The 23,208-nt window shown below is 38.8% G+C and overlaps 1 pseudogene; it reads right to left on the bottom strand.

Moving 5' to 3' along the window:
* Positions 1-644: 644 nt before the first annotated feature.
* LOC138986433 (interferon regulatory factor 2-binding protein 1-like) lies at positions 645-18,782 on the bottom strand (annotated as a pseudogene).
* Positions 18,783-23,208: the final 4,426 nt, after the last annotated feature.

Consider the following 23,208-nt stretch of genomic DNA (forward strand, 5'->3'; position numbering starts at 1 on the left):
AAGGAGAGGAGGCAGTGCAATAAAAGGAGGCAGTCTCTACTTCTATTTTCTTGAGCAGAGGTCTGTGGAACATTAGGATGCAGCTGACAAAACTGCAGCTGTTGCCTATCTATGAACTCGTGTCCCAAATTAGTAAAAATTAGCTGTTTTGCAATTATAGAAACAGCTGTTCTGCTTATTTAGGAATACTGTTGCAATAGCTTTTATAAAACCTATCACCATATGTTTTGTTCTGTACAATAGGTGAAAGTGGCTGAGGGTACTCAGACATGCTACAACTTAACATATTGTTTTTGTTTTCTGAATACGTTACATGTATTTCATTCACAGTTTTTCAGCACTGAGTTTCTTTAGTGGCAGTTGTTTTTCTTACAAAAAAATCGGTGTCTTTCCCTTTTTCTACTGTATATATTTAACAATGTATGCTTTTTCCATTTCCTGTACCTATTGGGATTTGAATGTGGAAGGCATTCTTGAATTTATTCATTTTACTGTGCTTCATTTATAAAATTCTTAGATAGTGAATAATTTATTAAAATTCTTAATTTGAGAGATTTTTTTTTTTTTTTGAAAAACCCATCTTTCGGTTTATTGAAGGAGGAAAAGGGGGTAAGATGGGGGGGCAATAAAATGCTTTTGCTTCATTTATAAAGAGCTAGATTTCAGGAGGCCCCTTCTCAAGGAGGAGGGGGCCACCTCTCCCTCAACTACAAGCAGCAGCAAAGCCAAGCCAAGGAGGGGAGAGGGAAACCAGAGGGGTCAGGGGACCCCAAACACCCCCTCGGACAGAAGGTTTCTCCCCCCACCCTCAATGCATCTACCCCAGGGGACCCATCTGGGATAAGGAAGTGGGTATGTACACAGGTGAGGGAGGCACAGGCCTGGGTAGGGGAGGGAATAATTTATCCGCAGCAGCGGTGGGTGGCAAGGGGTGGAGGGGGGCGGGGGTGGATGGGCAGTAGACTGGTGGCAGTGGTGGCCTAGGGGTCCCGTTCTTTCTTAACCTTGATGTCTCCAGCAAGGATGGTGGCGATCTCTCCCTGCATGAAGGCCCAGGGGACAGAGGAGCCCACTAGCGGGCACTTGTCTCCACTGGGGCAGTAAACCTCTCCAGCAGGGCCCTGAGCCTTGATGAATTCGCGGGAGCAGGGAAAACAAAACTTATGTCCCGGCACTGAGGGGCACTGGACAAAGTGGGTGTCTTCCAGACGCTCCCGGCAGAGAGTGCAGCACAGGGGGGCCCCAGGGGTTGCCCGGGCGCCACTACCACCCCCGCTAACAGCTTCCGCCCCTGCTGTGGGGCTCACTTCTGCCTCACCGTTGCGGGCCACTAGACGATGCTGGGCTGGAGGCGGGGCCGTGGAGGAGGCGGCGGGGCTGGCACCCCCGGAGCGCACAGGGCCCCCACTCCCGGCAGGGTCCTTGGGGGAGTGGCCCAGGGCCTCGGCCACGTTCTTCAGGGCAGCAATGGGGGAGGGCACACCAGGGGTATCAGCGGACAATGGGCCACCGGGTGCCACCCAGTGCCGCTGCTGCTGCTCTCTGTGGTCATCTTCCCAGCTGCCTCGCCCCCTCGGGCTCAGGAGGCCTTGCGACGGCGTGGAGTGGGAGCCAGATTCCGGTATGGGGCTCGTGGGGGAGGGCCGCAGAGGGCTGCAGGGGCCGGCTCTGGATACTGCTGGGGCAGGGCCTCCGCGGGAGCTGGCTCGCGGAAGCTGTGGACCCCATCCGTTAGCAGCTCCCCCAGCTGGCGCCATTCCCCAGAGCCGTGCGGCGTTCATATTCGCAGTACTTTGAAGCCTGATGAGGCCAGCGCCTTGCCCGGCTCGCGCGCGAAGCATCGTGAAACATCTGGCGGCGGCGGCCAGGACTCCCGCGTACGTTGCCAGAACCACAGGGTATTCGGTGAAGAGCTTCAGCTCGAACTGTAGCCTGGCGGGCGGGCAGTAGCATCGAAGGCGAACACACGTCCCCACCAGCCCATGATCCTTCTTGAAACGGACATTGAAAGGCGCGCGGGCGGACAGCGCCAGCAGTTGTTCCCGGACGGCTTTGGGGCGCCCGTGCCATTCCTCTGCCCGGCCCCTCATGGCCTCGTTCAGTTCTGCAAGACAGTCCGCATTCCTCTGTTGCTTCTCCTTCTCGAAATCGGGCAAAGCTGGGCGGGCAGGACTCAAGCGGGTGCCAGCGTCAGGCCTCGGCTTCCCAGGCCAGACACTGCAGCTGCTAGCAGCCAGGGGCACCAAGCCGGGCATGGAGCCAAGCAGGACCCTTCGCGCCCCCTCCGCCACAGCCTCTTCACGGCCCAGCCCATTGGCCAGGCGGGACCCCAGGGTGTACTCCAGGGCGGGCGAGGGCAGGGGGAGGCGGCCCGACGATGTAGCCCTGTCATAGCGGTCCTGGCGGAGACAGCGCCGCCTGTCCCCGCGGCTGGGGCTGGGCCTGTGGAGGCGGCAACTGAGGGCCCTGTCTGTGGCGGCAGCCAGGTCCTAGTGGCCGGGTGGTTGAGGCGGGGCCCAGGCGAGCGACGCCCTCGGGAGCACGTGGCTGTGCTTGAGCTGGCGGGCGGCATCAATGAGCAGCTCGATGCGATCCGCGCCCCCAAAGTTCACGCATCCGCGGCACTAATTTGATAATTTGATATTTGATTAATTTGATATTCATTTTTTTCTTAGCTCTCTTCTTATTTCTCATATTTAACTTGATTTGTATACTTAATTTCGCTCAAGCCTTCACTTTCTGTATTAGATTTAGGTTTAGATTTAGTAAATTTAGATTTAGATTTAGTAAATCTGCATTTACTAAAATGGAATCTAAAAAAAAATGATACAAATGAACTTATTTACAAAACAGGAACAGACTTAGAGAACAAAGAACTTATCATCACCAGAGGGGAATGGTGGGGTAGAGGGATAGATAGGGAGTTTGGGACTGACAAGAAAAGAATTGTAAATTACTATATTGTGCACTTGTAACGTATATGATGTTGTATACTACACATCAATAAAAAAGAAAGTGAAAAAAATTAATAAAGTTATGCTTCCTCTCACAATGAGTGGCTATTTTATGTTAAAATGTCTTTGAATTGAGCTTAATAAGATCCCTGTTTTCAAAAGTGGGATTTCAAACACAGTCATGATAGCTCACCCAAGTACTAATATAAAAAATTTATAGTAATTTAATGCATTATTATGAATGATCCATCTTAAAGAGTCTAACATCATGTTTGCAGTGTAACTGTTTTGATTCATATGACTGTAGAGAGATTTATACCATATATAAAGGAGGGCAATCCATTTAATGTGTGAATAAAATTAAGAATAAAATTCTATGTGAGGGAAATTCTCTAGTGGACCAGTGGGTAGGACTCTTGTGCTTTTACTACCATGGCCCAGGTTAGATCCCTGGTCAGGGAACTAAGATGCTACAAACCACGGGGCACAGCCACACAAAAAATTATGTGTGTTTTGTGATAGGACTATGAAGTGAGGTTTTTGTTTTTATATTTGTCTTTGTAACTCAAGAATGAAAGTCAATATTCATTTTGCTACAAATTTTGTGCATACATAGGACTTATTTAGATGCATACAACTTTTAAAATACACTTAGGCTATTATCACCAAGAAACCAGTCAGTACAAGCAGTGCAGCATTAGTTTTTTTTAGTTCATTGTGATCAATTAATGTTTTCAACACAATGATTGCTAAATAAAGTAGCAGTATCCCCATAGAGGTGGCTTTTACAATTGAATTATGCATGTGCTATAGTCCTTTCTCCCAATAAGAAACAGAGAATTTATAAATTTTAAATGTAAAACATAATTTGATAAATAAACATCTCATATTTGGTGTATTTAAAGGAAGCAGCACCTAGCATATGTGTGTAATAGAAAGATATAGCATTCCACGTGACTGTTTTATTGTTCTTGGACTGTTCATTTATTCTTGCACTGTTCATTTATTTATTTTTGAATTATCTGCCTTAATGAAAGATAGTGATGGCTCATATAAAATTGGATGATGGATGTTGTTCATTCACATTGTATTTGGTGCTGGAAGGGCCTTTTATTCTTCTGTTCAAATATGGATTCTGGGAATTCCTGACAATGCAGTCCAAAAACCAATCTCACAGAGAAGAAAAAAAAAAAATCAGTAGATAGCTTCTGCATCTTTTGTTTTTCACTCAGCCTCTTCTCTTGCCCTTTCCTTTATGCAGGACCTGATTTCATGTCCAGTACAAGAGAATCTCACAATTTGTACAATACCACATATACTGCTCTAATTGCCATTACATTTCTGTCAACTAGTCAGGAAACCTCAGTTGTAACATTTCAGGTAATAAGGATCATTATCTTCCTTTGGACTCCTTTGAACCTTTCTGACTACAAGTCAATTGTTCTATGTTGAGAAAAGTCAGATTGCATAGCATATTAAAGTGCTTTGGTTCTAAAATCAGAAAAACCTAGTTATGAGTATTAACTCTCAAAGATACACAAGTTGCTTACTTTCTGTGAGCTGAGTTTCTTCTACACAAAATGGGAGTAATAACAGCATTACCTCCTATGGTTGTGGCAATTCACTGAGCTAATGTACCCACAAAAGCTAAGCTCAAGTGACTTAAGAATAGTTCAGTTCAGTCGCTCAGTCATGTCCGACTCTTTGCGACCCCATGAACTGCAGCGCGCCAGACCTCCCTGTCCATCACCAACTCCCGGAGTTCACTCAAACTCATGTGCATCAAGTCGGTGATGCCATCCAGCCATCTGATCCTCTGTTGTCCCCTTCTCCTCCTGCCCCCAATCCCTCCCAGCATCAGGGTCTTTTCCAATGAGTCAACTCTTCGCATGAGGTGGCTAAAGTATTGGAGTTTCAGCCTCAGCATCAGTCCTTCCAGTGAACACCCAGGACTGGTCTCCTTTAGGATGGACTGGTTGGATCTCCTTGCAGTGCAAGGTACTCACAAGAGTCTTCTCCAACACCACAGTTCAAAAGCATCAATTCTTCAGCACTCGGCTTTCTACACAGTCCAGCTCTCACATCTGTACATGATCACTGGAAAAACCATAGCCTTGACTATACAGACCTTTGTTGGCAAAGTAATATCTCTGCTTTTTAATATGCTATCTAGATTGGTCATAACTTTCCCTTCAAGGAGTAAGCGTCTTTTAATTTCATGGCTGCAATCACCATCTGCAGTGATTTTGGAGCCCAGAAAAATAAACTCTGACACCATTTCCACTGTTTCCCCATCTATTTGGCATGAAGTGATGAGACCAGATGCCATGATCTTCGTTTTCTGAATGTTGAGCTTTAAGCCAACTTTTTCATTCTCTTCTTTCACTTTCATCAAGAGGGTATTTAGTTCCTCTTCACTTTCTGCCTTAAGGGTGGTGTCATCTGCATATCTGAGATTATTGATATTTCTCCCGGCAATCTTGATTCCAGCTTGTGCTTCTTCCAGCCCAGCGTTTCTCATGATGTACTCTGCATAGAAGTTAAATAAGAAGGGTGACAATATACAGCTTTGACGTACTCCTTTTCCTATTTGGAACCAGTCTGTTGTTCCATGTCCAGTTCTAACAGCTCCTTCCCGACCTGCATACATGTTTCTCAAGAGGCAGGTCAGGTGGTCTGGTATTCCCATCTCTTTCAGATTTTTCCAGTTTATTGTGATCCACACAGTCAAAGGCTTTGGCATAGTCAGTAAAGCAGAAATAGATGTTTTTCTGAAATTCTCTTGCTTTTTCCATGATCCAGCAGATGTTGGCAATTTGATCTCTGGTTCCTCTGCCTTTTCTAAAACCAGCTTGAACATCTGGAAGTTCATGGTTCATGTACTGCTGAAGCCTGGCTTGGAGAATTTTGAGCATTACTTTACTAGCGTGTGAGATGAGTGCAATTGTGTGGTAGTTTGAGAATTCTTTGGCACTGCCTTTCTTTGGGAATGGAATGAAAACTGACCTTTTCTAGTCCTGTGGCCACTGCTGAGTTTTCCAAATTTGCTGGCATATTGAGTGCAACACTTTCACAGCATCATCTTTCAGGATTTATAATAGCTGAACTGGAATTCCATCACCTCCACTAGCTTTGTTGGTAGTGACGCTTTCTAAGGCCCACTTGACTTCACATTCCAGGATGTCTGGCTCTAGGTGAGTGATCACACCATTGTGATTATCTGGGTCATGAAGATCTTTTTTGTATAGTTCTTCTGTGTATTCTTGCCACGTCTTCTTAATATCTTCTGCTTCTTTTAGGTCCATACCATTTCTGTCCTTTATCGAGTCCATCTTCGCATGAAATGTTCCCTAGGTATCTCTAATTTTCTTGAAGAGATCACTAGTCTTTCCCATTCTGTTGTTTTCCTCTTTTTTTTTTTTTGCATTGATCACTGAGGAAGGCTTTCTTATCTCTCCTTGCTATTCTTTGGAACTCTGCATTCAAATGGGAATATTTTTCCTTTTCTCCTTTGTTTTTCACATCTCTTCTTTTCACAGCTATTTGTAAGGCCTCCCCAGACAGCCATTTTGCTTTTTTGCATTTCTTTTTCTTGGGGATGGTCTTGATCCCTGTCTCCTGTACAATGTCATGAACCTTCATCCATAGTTCATCAGGCACTCTATCAGATCTAGTCCCTTAAATCTATTTCTCACATTCACTGTATAGTCATAAGGGATTTGATTTAGGTCATATCTGAATGGTGCAGTGGTTTTCCCCACTTTCTTCAATTTAAGTTTGAATTTGACAATAAGAAGTTCATGATCTGAGCTACAGTCAGCTCCCAGTCTTGTTTTTGCTGACTGTATAGAGCTTCTCCATCTTTGGTTGCAAAGAATATAATCAATCTGGTTTCGGTGCTGACAATGAAAATAGTTACAACCCAATAAATGTTAGCTATTTTTATTATTATTAACTCTCACCTACAAATCCTAATTCTAGCTTTCATATTGTGGCAAAGTTAACAAAATCCTGAATGAAATCATGTATAAACGTGTTGATAAAAATTTGCAATTAAGGTTGGTCTTCAGAGCGTTCATAATGGAGATAATCTAAATTTTCTGCATGCAATCAAAAAGTCATCTATAGGATATATATTTGCATATCTATATACATATGCCCATATATACAAAGGTACTTACAAATACCAGAACGAGAGGATATAATAAAGTGGAAAAGTCAAGAGAATATATTGTTGGGGGACAGAGTGAGGCACTCCACCCATGGCAAAGGTCATGAGGAAGGAGGCTCGACATACGCAAAGGTGGGATCGAGCCTCAGGAGTCCCCCTGGAAATCCTCGAGCATCTACCCCCATAACCAGAGCCTGCCTGCTTTACTACATTGTGCTCCCACCTACACCTCTGACTTTACAGGGGCTGTCCCCCACCACCTCTTTCAGAGAAGGAGTTAACCTAGAGCTCCAGTTAATAAAAACTCGTGGGCGTGACAAGAGTGTTTTAACCTACAAACTCCTCTGAAGTTTCTCTAGCCTGCCTGACAGGCTTGTCTGGCCACATGTGATTGCTCACAGCCTCCCAACCGTGAGAGGCACGAGATGCTTTAAACCCTCTAAAAACAGGTTCTTTAGAGAAGTTAGAAAACTATTAGTATAAGTATAGTGGGCTGATTAGAAATTGTATTGATGAAGGGTTTTTCATTTGTTGAGCCAATGTTTGTTGCTAAGTCTCCACATCCCCTGCCCTTACACACATTAATGAATATATAGAAGAAATAAGTATTAACCTTTGATATTAATCACGTTAGACCTTAGGCTAAGTAAATTCTTTCCTTAACTAAAACCCACTACACCCTCACCCTATAGGAATGTAACTTTATTTGGGTGGCGTCTGTTTTGAGAATAATCACCCCTGGAGAAATAAGTGTCCTGGTTGACTGACCACTGTCACAAGGAGAGGGTCATAAATTGTCAGCAGGCCCCCTGGCCAGAAGATGATGTAACACCCCTAAGACCTCTGTATACATTTGTATGAAGCACCTGACTTTGATAAAAGTCAGGACTGCTGACCCTGCGTGACTTTTGCATAACATCTCAATGTATAAAAGTAGACCATGGAAAATAAAGAATTGGGATCAGTTTCTCAAAATACTGGTCTCCCCATGTTGCTCTCTCTCTCACTCTGGCTGAGTCTCCATCTGGAAGCGCGGAACCCGCCATGCTTACTAATTATGCCTGGGCTTCTAAGATCCGACCAGGGAGGCCTCAGTGTCTCCTCTCCTTCGGGAGAACAGAAGAACGCCTGCGGCCTACGTAAGTGGTGCAAACTTCTTGTCTTGAAGTTTTATTGGTCTCCCGCATAAACCAAGCTACTCAGCCTCTTTTCTCCGCTGAATTTTCCTACTGAGCTATCCTCATTCTATTACTCTTTACATCTCTAATTAATATCTAATTGAAGCTATTGTATCCTGATCCTCGCCGACGCCGTCCCCGCTTCAAATACCCTGGATCAGCCAGGGCTGGACCCTGGCAATATACCATCCCGTATCTATGAATTTTAGTCTTCTTTGACATTAATTTATTGAGAAATAGCTAAATATCTGTGAAGTTTTCCTGTACCTTGACTTCATTTGCTTGAAATCTAGGTTCTCTTGGCTACTGATCAATTTGTGCTCTTTATTACTAATTTGATGTATACATTCCAACTGAAGTTTAACTGAATAATAAAGCATATATACTAGTTGCACTTTTAACAGTGGTTTTTAATGAATTGGTCACAGTATGTTAATAATCAGGACAATTGCAGACCTCCAGGTAGGGTGATGGAGGAGCTTTGTGAGATCTGTAAGAAGTTTTTCAATTAATATCATGTAAGTCATTGGAAGGACTGATGCTAAAGCTGAAACTCCAATACTTTGGCCACCTCATGCAAGGAGTTGACTCATTGGTAAAGACTCTGATGCTGGGAGGGATTGAGGGCAGAAGGAGTAGGGGATGACAGAGGATGAGATGGCTGGATGGCATCATTGACTCAATGCACATGGGTTTGAGTGAACTCTGCGAGTTGGTGATGGACAGGGAGGCCTGCAGAAGGAGAAGGGGATGACAGAGGATGAGATGGCTGGATGGCATCATGGACTCAATGCACATGGGTTTGAGTGAACTCCGTGAGTTGGTGATGGACAGGGAGGCCTGGCAGGCTGCAATTCATGGGATCGCAAAGAATGGGACATGACTGAGAGACTGAACTGAAACAATGGACCAATACACTTATATACATGGTCACATATACCTATTTTATCTGTAGGTGTGCCATCTTAATATGTTAAATTGCTTAAATAACATATAGTAAGGTAGAAGTAATGCTAGTATATTTCTTATCAAACAATTGGAAATATTCAAAAGAAGATCATCAATTTTTTATTTTTATTTTTACTGTTTCAGATGACAAAAATTTTGGAATATTGAAGAATGGTATAAAATAGAGAGATTTAATAGCTTCATGTTTTGGTAACTATGTCTGATAGATGCTCTTCTGTTCTCTGTTTTAATGCCATAAAAAATAGGCAGAAAAGCTGAATTATGACATTTGGGGGACCCATTTTATTCTTTAAAAAACTTGCAATATCAGGTAAAATATTTCGTCTGATAGCTCATGCAAGTTTAGCTAATAAAAGTGTAATGAAGAACTCACTAGGCTGAATGGACTTTCACAGTCTATATTATTGATCAATAGGAAGTAAAATAGTGAAATTAGTTTTATCTTTGAGGAAGCCAAAGTTGAAAACATGGGACATATTTCACTTCCTTGAAAGGAGAAAAGTGATGTAAGAATAAAGAAGAATTTATATATTGAGAATATTATTGTTTAACTTATATGTTACCTGATTCTTTTGAAAAAATAAATAGATGCAATGGAAGTGCTTATGCATCCTGAAAATGAACAAGTATGATGTTTTTTCAATATTGTTTCATGCACATTTATGAAAAAGGCATTGTATCTCTTGAATGGAAATTGTTGTTTTTTCAGATTTGCTTTTGGAAAGAACTTGAAAGTTCTTCTGGTAGATTTTCTTCCATGACTTAAGTGATCCATTGCTCTACATGCAGTATATATATTGGTTAATTTTCCTAAGCATGTACTGCTTTTCATAATGAAGTCACTCAGTTTATCTACCAAATTCAGTGTAACTTTTTAATCCATTATAATTGTAAAAATTCCAATTAACTTGTAGATAACTTAAAATATTCTCTAAAATTCAATTGCCTAGAATTTTGCAAGATATATTACCTGTATACTGAGGTGATATGTCTTCTAGTAAATAATCATATTGTGGTGCAGAAATTCGGCAATAGAGATTGTCCTGCTAGGTTCCCCATGTTTGAAGAATTATATTTATTCTTTCCTTTACATATATTGGACAATCCCTTTGATGCAGACACAAACTACTTGTGCAGTATAAGGGGAAAGCATAGCCCTCACAAAGTTGAGTATTTTGGACAAATTTATTGAAGCAAATGTTCCCATTTCCATGTTCCACCTCTTCATCATTTAAGTATGAATTAAGTTTAAGTAAAAAGTATGTTTGTACTTAAAACATAAAGTAAGTTTGCCCCATATGGGCTGAAAGATTACATTATCTATTTGTTAAACGTGAAGCTGGGCTTAAAATAGGGTACATTGCTGAGAATCATGAATCAACTTCTGACTGGTCTACTTTCTCACACTGAAAATTAACATTCTATTTCACTACTCTAACGGTAATATTTATGTTAATAAAAACAACAACTGGCTTTTCCCCGTGATCACAATTCTTATTCAAGAAGGATTAAAGAAGAGTTCCCTTAATTTTCATATTGCTTGTATCTATTTTGTATAATAGAGGAGAGTCCTATAATACAGCTTAAATGAGACCTAGGAGAGAAATTAATTGGGCTTGCTGAGTACCTTGTAAAACATAGATAGAAATCTAAGACTCAAAGATCCATATCAATGACATATTTCCATGTAGAAGGCTCCATGTTATAAGTTTTGCCAGTCAAAGAAAGAAATGACATTGGAATAATTTTTAAATGACTAATAAATTTATTAGTAATCATTTCTCAATCACTCGATATAATTATACTATTGTGAAAGTAAATAAGTGTAGGGCTATTTTTCTGCACACCAATCTACATATAGGAAAATCTGAAAAGCATTGATGTTCAAGGAAGAATGCAGTATTCATCACTGGTTTTTAAGTATTTCCACTGTTGATGATAATATACGAACCCTATCATTTGTCTGAGTATTTGAAAATAATTCTGTATATAATGTTATAAAAGTGACAGAGATAGAATTGCTATAGTTTTTGAAAAAGGAAAGTAATGATGCTGGCAAAGACATGGAGAACCTGGAACCTTCATATATTGCCAGTGAATCCTCAATAAGTTCAACACAGAATTTACATATGACTCAGCAGTTTCACTTCTTCTTTCCTATGTTGGAGTCTTAACCACCATTACCTCCAAATGTGATCTTATTTCAAGAAACAGTCTACACAGGTAACCAAGTTAAAAATGAGGCCATTAGGGTGGACCTGAATCCAGTATGACTGGTGCCCTTATGAGAAGGAGAAACATGGACATGGACATGCACATAGGGAAAATGACATGTGAAGATGAAGGCAGAGATAGGAGTGATGCTTCTATAAGCTAAGGAATGCCACAGATTACCAGAAAGCCACCAGAAACTAAAGTAGTCATGGAATAGATGTTTCTATTTTTCAAAAGAAAACAACTCTGGTAACATCTTGATCTCTGACTTCTAGCCTTCAAAACTGACAACACATTTTTTTTTATTTGCTGGAGCCATACAATTTTTAATACTTTTTTACAGTACAGCAACCCTAGAAAACTCACACAGCACCCAAGAATTTAAAACATATATTCAAACAAAAGCTTGCATAGAATGTTCAGAGCAGCAGTATCTACCATAACCAAAAGGTAGTAAGTGTCAGTAAACCAATGAATGGCTTAAAAAGATGTGGTATATCTACACAATGGAATTTTATTCAGTCATAGAAAGAAATTAAATACTGATACATGCTAGAATATGGATGAACTTTCAAAGTGTTATTATGTTAAGTAAAGGAAGCCAGGCACAAAAGGTCACATGTATGATTCCATTTGTGTGAAATATCCAGAATAAGCAAATCCATAGAGACAGAAAGCAAATTAGTGACCACCAAGGTTGGAGGGAGGAATGAATGCAAAATGTCTGCTTAATGAGTATAGTTTTTGTTTTTGTTTTTTTTTGGGGGGGGGGCGGATAAAATTATTCTGGAATGTGATAATAGTTGCATAACATTGGAAAATACTAAAAGTCACTTGGATTGTACACTTTAATATTGTGAATCTTATGTGAATTTTACCTCAATTAAATAGTGAGAGCTATATTTCAGGCATGGGAATCTGAATTTTATTGTTTTTCTGAGGCAGGAAATAATATAGATATTGCAATTCAAAAATCAAGGTTTTAGCACTGCAATTTAGGGAGACAATCATCCTTTTACTAGTAAACTGAGATAATTTTATATGAAAGTCATTGAAGAAAAACATTGAATCCCCTAGTGTCATTTTTATTATCATTTTTCTCATCTTAAGAGCAATTATAAAATAGAAGTATGAAAAATTATGTTTATGGGTTTCTCATTTCAGTTGACTTAGTATTATTTATGACTTTTTTGTGAGATGACCTTTGTTTTCTATGTAATATGTATGACAGAATATTTATTTTATAGCTCAGATGAGTCATAAGAAAGTGAACAACAGGAATTTATTACATTTAATTGCTGGGCCCTTAGCTATTCTTGCCTAAAAATCACTCTATTCGAAATCCAAGTTTTGTCAGTGGTATGGATTGTCAGTAAGTTTCTTGAGTTAGTCAACTCCTACTATGTATCTAATTCATGATTGAATTAAGTCATCCCTGAACTAAAGTGTGTGTATGAAAAACTACCACACACTATCACACCTTATTATTCATCTTTAGCTTGAATACTTCCAGTGAAGGGAAACTCATTAGCTCTTGAAAAAAATCCTTATTATTTTTGATAGTTTAGGCTATCAGAAAGTTTTCCCCCTTCAAATTCTATTAATTTGTCATAGTTCTGTTATGTAAGATAATATGGAATGCATGTAATCTTTATTTCATACATAATTAGGAGTGAGAAGCAGTCTGAATTTTTTACTAACTTCTTACCTACTTCATTACTCCATTACATCCTAGAAATATATTCAGAAACGCTGCACGCCACCCTACTTGCTGCATTTCCCTTCAAGTATTCCTCTATGCCACTTGACAAGGAGATGCCTACCTCCTTCATAGATTTTCTCTGTACTTGCTAAGACATATGCTGCATCCTTACTGTTCCGTGTAAAGTGAGATGTGTACTTTGAGTCCATTTCTATGCAAAAGTCTGAGGAGTTTTCTCAGTTATCTTCAAAATGAATTGGACCCTTTGATAGCAGGGAGGGAGGAATACTAAATTATTCAAAAATTAAATGTGTGATATTACGCAACCAGATAAATAATTATAAGAAAAGAATTGGGGCTCGTGAAATTGTTTTTAGTCATTAAATACCAAGCATTGCTTTATAGCATTCTGTTTCAATTATTTAATAAATCTATTGGGAAAATTTTTAAATAGTATATAAAGACTGGATTTGAAATAATATTATTGTATCATGAGTGTAGAGTAGATGGTGATATAAATGATAGAAATGCTGTGTTTATAGTTTATTGTGTCAGCAAATTTCCTAATAGACCTCAGCAACTTCTCAGAGTTGTTCTAGCAATCATTCCGATTTTACAAAACCTTCTCCTAGCACTTGATGAATTCCAAAATTGGTTTTATCATTGTCATTGTCATTGGCTTGTTGGTTGCTAACTAATATGAGACATATGCATTTGGATTTATATGCTATTGAATCATGGCATTAGAAGAAACCCTAAAATTCCACCTTGTACTTTTGCTTGCTCCTAGACATCAGATAGAACAAAAGTAATCTTCAGAAACAGAGGATTCAAGGAAAAAGATTTAGTGAAAAATCACAAACATACATTGGTTTTGATTTTTAATAGATTCATACATTGTTAACTCTGTTTTATCCACAGGCATTTATCCAATTACATAGAAATTCTCTTCTCCACAGATAATCCAAAGCAAGGACAGTTCATTAATGGTAGCCAAATTTGGTTGTAAAAAAGCAGGAGGTAGTTTTCAATGTAGATTTAATTGACTAAAGTCTCCTTTGTGACAGCTTGATACAAAATTTAATAATATTTCATACACTTTTCTTATTATTCATTGTTGGCATTTTAATAATGTCTTTTGTTTCCTGTCTCTCCCATGTACCTTTAGACTCAATTAAATGCATTCATCAGCCTATTCACCTTAGGGTTTACTCTTTCAGTTTCATGCTTTTTTAGCTGGGAGCTTATGAACTATCATTTATAATTTTGTTTATATTCTCTTCACTATGCTGCTGAGCTTTGTTTACAGCTTTCAGTAGTTTCTACACCTACTCAACACTTCATGCTCTTACTGTTTCTTTTCACCATCTTTATCAGTAATTTACCATAAGTGTCATCACTTTCAAATGAGACATGTATTAGGATAAGTGTAATTTCTATCTTGTTGTTTCTATAGTTACTCAATAATTTTTATCAATAATCACAATAATCAATGCCATAACTATAACTTATAATTTTTGATCATGCTAAAAAATCTACATAGTTCCTCATGTTCTATAAGCTAGTTGATGACTTTAAAAGAAATCAAACTCTGTATCCAAAATTCTTTAAACTTTTTATTTGAAGCTAAACATGGGATTTCTTACTCAGCAGAAAGGCATTACAATACTCATTTGTTTCTTTCATTATTCCATTAAAATTTATTTAGTGTCTTCTATAGTTCAGATACTGTACAATACAATAAAGATTTATTGTGAGCAAAACAGACATAGTCCCTGTAATCACACATGTCATCTTTTGCTTGGAAATAAACAAGAAATATATGTGGGATATAATAAATATTAAGATTCAAATATGCTGATGGTAGTATATAGGAGGACTATGTAAGTTTTAGATTATAGAATGAATTTACAGTCATGAGTGTATAATTTGTATACAGTAGTAGGCTAAAAATTAGCCATGTAAATATGTGTGTATGTGTGGATTTGTGTTGCCTTGCATTTATCAAATTGCTCCTTCTAAACCAAAAAACCATAAACTAAAAACTCACCAATAATAGCTAAAGCACACTACAGCTAATCCAGAAAGTTTCCAAATTTTCATGAACTGAGTATGATTGTACTATGTAGTTTTGCATCAGTGAAGCTTCATTTTATTGCATTCTATTTGCATTGTTTTCCCCTCTGTACAAACCTTCACTGATTCTAGTAGTAGTAGTGTCTTACATTTATATAATGCTTTCAAGAATTTCAGAATATTTTAATATCTCTGATCTCATTTTACTCTTAAAGTAACCTTCGTATATGGTAGATTGTGTTATCTCCATTTGATAAATGAGGAAATAGCAACTCAGGAGACTTATAGGGAGGACCAAATAAATTGATGGTGGAATTGAGATTTGGTTACTCACATGCATTGAGTATTCATGTACCTAGGGTAGCTTTAGATGTATGCTTTCCATAATGTGCAAAGCCCATAACTCTTCCCCTTGGAGAGTTCTTATTAGAAGAGTTAGATTTTTTCCTTTTTTTGAAATGAGAATCTTCCATGACCTGGAGCTCATAGTACTTCTGTGGCCAGAGAGTGAAGATGATCCTTAATCTCATCACAGCTAAGATACAAGTATATTAGCAGCTGCTGATATCCTCATCATTGTACATACATGCATGATTTTCTGTGTTCTCTTCTTTGATTTGGGCTTCCCAGGTGGCTCAGTGATAAAGAATCTGCCTGCCAATAAAGGAGATGTGGATTTGATCCCTGGGTAGGCAAGATTCCGTGGAGAAGGAAATGGCAACTGACTCCAGTATTCTTCCCTGGGAAATCCCATGGACAGAGGAGCTTGGTGGGCTACAGTCCATGGGGTCGCAAAAGAGTCAGATGCAACTTAGCAACTAAACAACAACAGCAACAATATCCTTTCCTTCATTAAACTATCTGGATCAGGGTTTACAGTCAAACAATAAATGTTACCAAAGCATGAGTATACTACTGATTCATAGAAAGCTAAGGATAGCTTTTTAAAAAAATGAGAACTGACAGTAGAGGACAATGCCCCTTTTAGAAGCTGCAATAAAACAAAGAGGATGAGAAGAAACCCATATCAACAGAGAGAGTTAATGCTTTTACATTTAAGAAGAGACCCCTTCTGTACCCATGTTACTAGCAATACTAAGTTTGTGCTTAAGCAGAAACAGTCTACCAGTGTTAACACCTTGGACTGTGAAGGTAAAGCTGAAGGCCAAGGCAAAGTGAAGGTTAACAAAATTAAATCCTGATGAATCAAATATCTTCTTACTATTTTTAATGCAAATAAAATAAATTAACAATAAATATTAAAATGTTTGTAATAAGAGAAAATTCTGCACCATAAGGTGGAACAACCCCAAATACATAGAATTTGTCAGCATTCAACATGAATGACATACATTTACTATGGTTGATAATTCTAGTTGCCATGAAGGTCATTTAGTGTGTCTATTCTCAAGAAAATGTAATGCATAACAATTTTGAGGCTACTCCTTTCATTCTTAAGGGAGAATCCTTAGATAATTTATGTTGATTTAATTATCACTTATATGTGCCCTAGAATTGGAATTATCCAGGGTTACCTAACACCATTGACATATTCCATCACCACTTGTAATTTTAAGTAACAACTTTATAGGAAATTACTCTGCCCAAAAGGAACTTAGATGGGATATGATACAACAGGCTTTCTTTCTTCTGCTACAATGACCTTTCAGCCTATATAAGACTAATGCACTTGTTTCAATTTCTTTAGTATAGAAATAGAAATAGGAAAATTTAATATCAAAATTATGATGGGATGGGGAGAAAAAGAAAGTATGCATTTTTACTTCCCCTTCAGTTCAATGTCATTGTTCAGTCGCTCAGTCATGTCCAACTCTTTGCAATCCCATGCACTGCAGTATGTCAGGCTTCCCTGTCCAAGTTCCCTAAGTTCATAAGGGAAGATATCTAATAATTTATGCTTTCTCAGTGAAAGCCTTTCCCATGAATACTTTCTCCGCTCCAACTGTGGCTCTCCTCCTTTCAGTGTTGTACTCATATCTTCAAAGCATTCTTTTATTCAAGTATTTCAGTCATAAACACTATCCCTATCCTTGAGAAAATCCTGCCCCTTTCCAGAGGCAGAAAAGAATGTCTCTGATCCTGACCAAATCCTACAGTTTGAGGTTTTAATCGTGTCTTACTCTGTTCCAGCTACTGTAACAAAATAACACAGACTGGGTGGCTTATAAACAACAGAAATTCTTTGCTCACAGCTCTAAAGGCTGAAAGTCTGAGGTCAAGGTGCCAGAGTAATTGGGTGAAGGCCTTTTTCCAGGTTCCAGACCTGTCATTGTGTCCTTGCATAGCTGAAGGAGCTAGAGAGCTCAGAGGGTCCCCTTTTATAGAAGCACAAATCCCATTTATAAGGACTCTACTCTCATGACCTAATCACCTCCCAAAGACCCCGCTTCCAAATACCATCATATTGGGCATTAAGATTTCAGTATATAAATTTTGTAGGGACACGGACATCCAAACCATAGCAAGCAGTAATCCCATATTCCTCAGATGGCTTTAGCTGGATGGGAATTAGTAGTTCTTTCTGAGATTCTCAGTGATTATTTTATTTTCAGTACCTCAAGCAGTGAAAATTCTTAGCCGGATAGTTATTTTATTATTTGGCCTATTAAATGTGTACATCTCTGAAGGTAAACATTTTTTTCTTTCTTTTTGTAAGAAATAGCCCAATCTTATAACATGTTGAAGAAAAAAATATCCTATAAGCAAGATTTTGGTTCTGTCATGAAGTAAATGTCTCTCTTACAGAGCTAGGAAATAACTTTTTTGCCTGAAGTAATCAGAAAAGTGTCATACAAGTTTCTTTATTTCCTCGGGGAATGCTGCTAGCCTCAACTCAGTGTTTTTCATAAAACTGAGGAGTGGCAAGTAGAGTTCTTTGCGATCGTTCTTACCACACATCATCTCTAAAACTCAAGTACCTATAACAATAAAGAAGAATCAGCAAATCTATGTTATGCCTAATTTTACAGACCAGTTCAGTTCAGTTGCTCAGTCGTGTCCTACTCTTTGTGACCCTATGAATCACAACAGACCAGGCCTCCCTGTCCATCACCAACCCCCAGAGTCCACCCAAACCCATGTCCATTGAGTAGGTGATGCCATCCAACATCTCATCCTCTGTCATCCCCTTCTCCTCCTGCCCTCAATCTTTCCCAGCATCAGGGTCTTTTCCAATGAATCAGCTCTTCGCATCAGGTGGCCAAAGTATTGGAGTTTCAGCTTCAGCATCAGTCCTTCCAATGAACACCCAGGACTGATCTTGTTTAGGATGGATTGGTTGGATCTCCTTGCAGTCCAAGGGACTCTCAAGAGTCTTCTCCAACACCACAGTTCAAAAGCATCAACTCTTCGGTGCTCAGCTTTCTTTGTAGCCCAACTCTCACACCCATACATGACCACTGGAAAAGCCATAGCCTTGACCAGATGGACCTTTGTTGGCAAAGTAATGTCTCTGCGATGGCACACGAGCACACATGGCTGCGACAGCGCACGAGCATGGCCGAGAGGAGCTACCCCACGCCTGAGGTCAGGGGTGGCTGCCAGGAAGAGCTACCCCACCTCCAAGGTAAGGAGCAGCAGCTGCAGTTTGCTGGAGCAGCCGAGAAGAGATACCCCACATTGAAGGTAAGAGAAAGCCAAGTAAGACGGTAGGCACTGAGAGAGGGCATCAGAGGACAGACAGACTGAAACCACAATCACAGACAACTAGCCAGTCTGATCACATGGACCACAGCCTTGTCTAACTCAATGAAACTAAGCCATGCCATGTGGGGCCACCCAAGAGGGAGGGGTCATGGTGGGGAGGTCTGACAGAATGTGGTCCACTGGAGAAGGGAATGGCAAACCACTTCAATATTCTTGCCTTAGGAACCATTTTACAGATAGACTCACCTAATTAAGTCCTTAGATTAACTCTAAGGACTGTTAGGGCTAGAAAGTTTTTCAAGAGATAATCAAGTCCCAAATTATCTTTAGATATAAAAATGCTGAGGCTTAATGAAGAAGTGACTTGTCCAGTTGTCTCAGCCAGAAAATTTTATATTTCACAAGCATATGCTAAATTGTAAGTCCTGAATTTACTACCAGGAGCCCATTTCATCCAAACTATATTCTCACCTCTGTTAGCTAACTGTAGAAGTGTGCTTAAATTTCTTATTTAATCAGTAAGTTGTGACTGCAACTATTTTGCAACCCCATGGACTATAGTCCGCCAGGTTCCTCTGTCCATGGGATTTCCTAGGCAAGAATACTGGAGTGGGTTGCATTTCCTTCTCCAGGGGATCTTCCCAACCCATTGATCAAAGGTATGTCTCCTGCATTGGCAGGCAGTTTCTTTACCATTGAGCCACCAGGGAAGCCCCAGTGTGCTTAAATAAACAGTTTTAAATGAATGGTCCCACAGCACTACCATAAATTACTTGACACTTAATATTTTATAGCTAAACACACATTTTCCATATTCCACATATACTTAAGGGTAAAAATGTTGAGAAGTTTTCAAGATGGACATTAAGTGAATTAAAGATATGCTGATGAGCAATGATTTTAAAAATCATCTAGAGAATGGGAAAATAATGGGAACATTTGAATTTATTACGTATTTTCATTCTATAGAATAGCGATTACCAGAAGAAAGTACAAATTTATTTCTTCCATTGTATGTGATTTAAATTTAGTTTACAGAAATTTATGCTTTAAATCTTACCTATCTGGAAACAAATACAAAATTAACCCATGAATTATATAATTATAATGAGTGCTCATTTAATACCCATGGTGACTGTGATGAAACTTAAAAATATTTAGAAAAAATAGAATTTTTATGTTTAGAATGTGATCTCAGAGCCTTGATCAATGATCAAGATAGAGAATAAAGAGGGAATAAAAGACATTCTATTCTTTAGAACAAAAGAGAACCATATGGCTATATGTTAGGAAGGTAGTCAGTTTGCCAAAGAGCTGTATTATTTGCTGAAGGAAATACCTTTTTAAGTTCATTCTTCACAACTTAAATTAATGGAGTTTATATACAAGAGCTCATAATAAATTCCATTTTGGAAGAGCAATAATTTCATGTGGCCATTTTCTTAGTATTTTTGTTATGGTAAAATATTGTTCTAAAAATATAAGCCAGGCTTAGGTGACTAAAAAGAAAAAAAAGTAGAGTAATCTTGTAAGTAGTAGGACATATCCATTGCAAATTTGAAACTGGACTTTAAAACAAACATTAAAGAAATTCATGAAATTCTAAAAAGATTAAACTCATGCAAAGGTGGTAACTGTAAAAAATAATTTTAATATACTACCTTATGAATATGTATCTTGCACTACAATCTCTCAGTCTCTCATCCTTTCTGTCTCTGTCTCTCTCCACTCTCCTTTTTTTTCTCTTTTTTTGAATATTCACTAGGTTAAACTGGGTTTTTTAAAGGGTTTTGGCATATCTTTTTAATATCTTCACTGCTGCATGTAGGCTTCCTCTAGTTGCAGAGAGCAGCGGCTACTCTCTAGTTGCAATGCATGGGCTTCTTATTGTGGTGGCTTCTCTTGTTACAAGAACACAGATTCTAGGGCACACTGGCTTCAGTAGTTAGTGCACATGGGCTCAGAGGTTGTGGTACACAGGCTTAGTTATCCCGTGGCGTGTAGGATCTTACCAGAAAAGGGATCAAACCAGTGTCCTCTGCATTGCAAGGTGGATTCTTAACCACTGGGCCACCAGGAAAGGCTTTTATATATCTTTTTAAACTTGAAATCATTAGGGAAATTTGGTGTTTTCATGCAGTGCATTTAAACCTCAAAAAAAAATATTAGAGCTGCAAATCTATAAAGGAAAAAGAGACAAATATATGCAGTATGTAAAAAAAGTTATAAGAAAATTTGAACTTGGAAGGCATGATAGAAATAGGAAACCAATAAAAAGAAAAAGATTGGTTGATTAGAGTTAGTTCCTGAAGATTAAATGCTGTATTAGAATTATTTCATTTACATCCTTCCAACATGGTTATGTGTGTCCAAAAAAAGTAACATAGTTTGGTTTCCATGTAAGATGTATAAGGCAGAAGGACTACTGCTATCATAATTAACAAATAAGAAAATTCAGATAATCTAAAATATCATTTATTTTCTTGATCTCATCAAAGAGTTGATGACACAGGGCAAACATGGAAAATAGGGCAGAGGTCTGAATTCCAAAGAGACACAAACCTTTCCCAAAAAAAGGGACCCAGGACAGAAAGTCTATCCCCTGAGGGAGAGCAATCCTGCTCAGGGGCTGGAAATGTAGGTTGTAGGTAGAAGAGAGGGCTGACTACAAAGTAGCAGAGAGACCAACTTGTGATTATGAAAGTGTTCTAAATCTTGACTATGTTAGAGGTTGCATTATTATATGTGCTTGTCAAGATTCATAGAATTATATCTAAGAAGAGTGAGCTTTAGTACATGTAAATTATACTTCAATAAACTGAGTTTTGATAAAATGTACTAAAATAATTTTAATACTATTATAATATGAGTTGTAAAATGTTATAATAGTATTAATAATTATTTATTATTAAAATAAGAATTAAGAGGCTGAAGAGTGAAGAAAAATAAGAATGAAAAGTGAAAAGCTGGCTTAAACTAAACATTCAGAAAACTAAGGTCATGGCATCCAGTCCCATCACTTCATGGCACATAGACAAGGAAACAATGGAAACAGTGAGAGACTTTATTTGGGGGGCTCAAAAACCACTGCAGATGGTGACTGCAGCCATGAAATTAAAAGACACTTGCTCCTTGGAAGAAAAGCTATGACCAACCTAGACAGCATATTAAAAAGCAGAGACATTATTTTGCCAACAAACGTCCGTCTAGTCAAAGCTATGGTTTTTCCAGTAGTCACGTATGGATGTCAGGGTTGGACTGTAAAGAAAGCTGGGCAGCAAAGAATTGATGCTTTTGAACTGTGGTGTTGGAGAAGACTCATAAGAGTTCCTTGGATTGCAAGGAGATCCAACAAGTCAATCCTAAAGAAAGTAAGTTCTGAATATTCATTGGAAGGACTGATGCTAAAGCTGAAATTCCAATATTTTGGCCACCTGACCTGAAGAACTGACTCATTGGAAAAGACCCTGATGCTGGGAAACATTGAAGGCAGGAGGAGAAAGGGATGACAGAAGATGAGATGGTTGGATGGTATCGCCGACTCTATGGACATGAGTTTGAGTAAGCTCCAGGAGTTGGTGATGGACAGGGAAGCCCGGCATGCTGCAGTCCATGGGGTTGCAAAGAGTTGGACATGACTGAGCAACTGAACTGAACTGAAAGCTCACTCTTTTTAGATATAATTCAATGAATTTTGGCAAACACATATAATAATGCAACTTCTAACAAACTTTGAAGAGGTTTCAGCAAATACCGTGTGTGTGTATAAAATGAGTTAATTCTTAGAAATCATAAATTTTAATTTTGTTTTATATAGTAAAGAGATTGGAATATACATTCTTGATTGGGAAATTAGTTCAACTGATGTTTGATAAGCAACTTACATTAACAAAGCTGTTTACCATTTATCAAGTGCTTCCATCTCTCATTAAATACACAACTGGGATATGTTTACAACAGAGGATATTGTATTGTACCAGGATCTTAATTTTAAAAAGTGACTGAATGATGGCATAAGCTAATTCCATTGAAAGAAAAATTTAAAAACAGTTTCCTAAGAAATGACAGACACAGCGGACCATGCAGGAGCACACAAGACTTATCATATGAAGGAGTCAGTAAGTAGAGGAATTGGGATTCTGCCGTATGACTATGACGTGACTCACGATGTGACCTTATGATGTGACTAGGTGGAGACGTCTCTTATTGCAGCAGTCCCCATATTTTTTGGCATTGGGGACCGATTTTGTAGAAGACAATTTTCCATGGACTGGTGTG

The sequence above is a fragment of the Bos mutus genome, chromosome X (assembly GCF_027580195.1).
Source record: "Bos mutus isolate GX-2022 chromosome X, NWIPB_WYAK_1.1, whole genome shotgun sequence".
Taxonomy (NCBI): Eukaryota; Metazoa; Chordata; class Mammalia; order Artiodactyla; family Bovidae; genus Bos; species Bos mutus.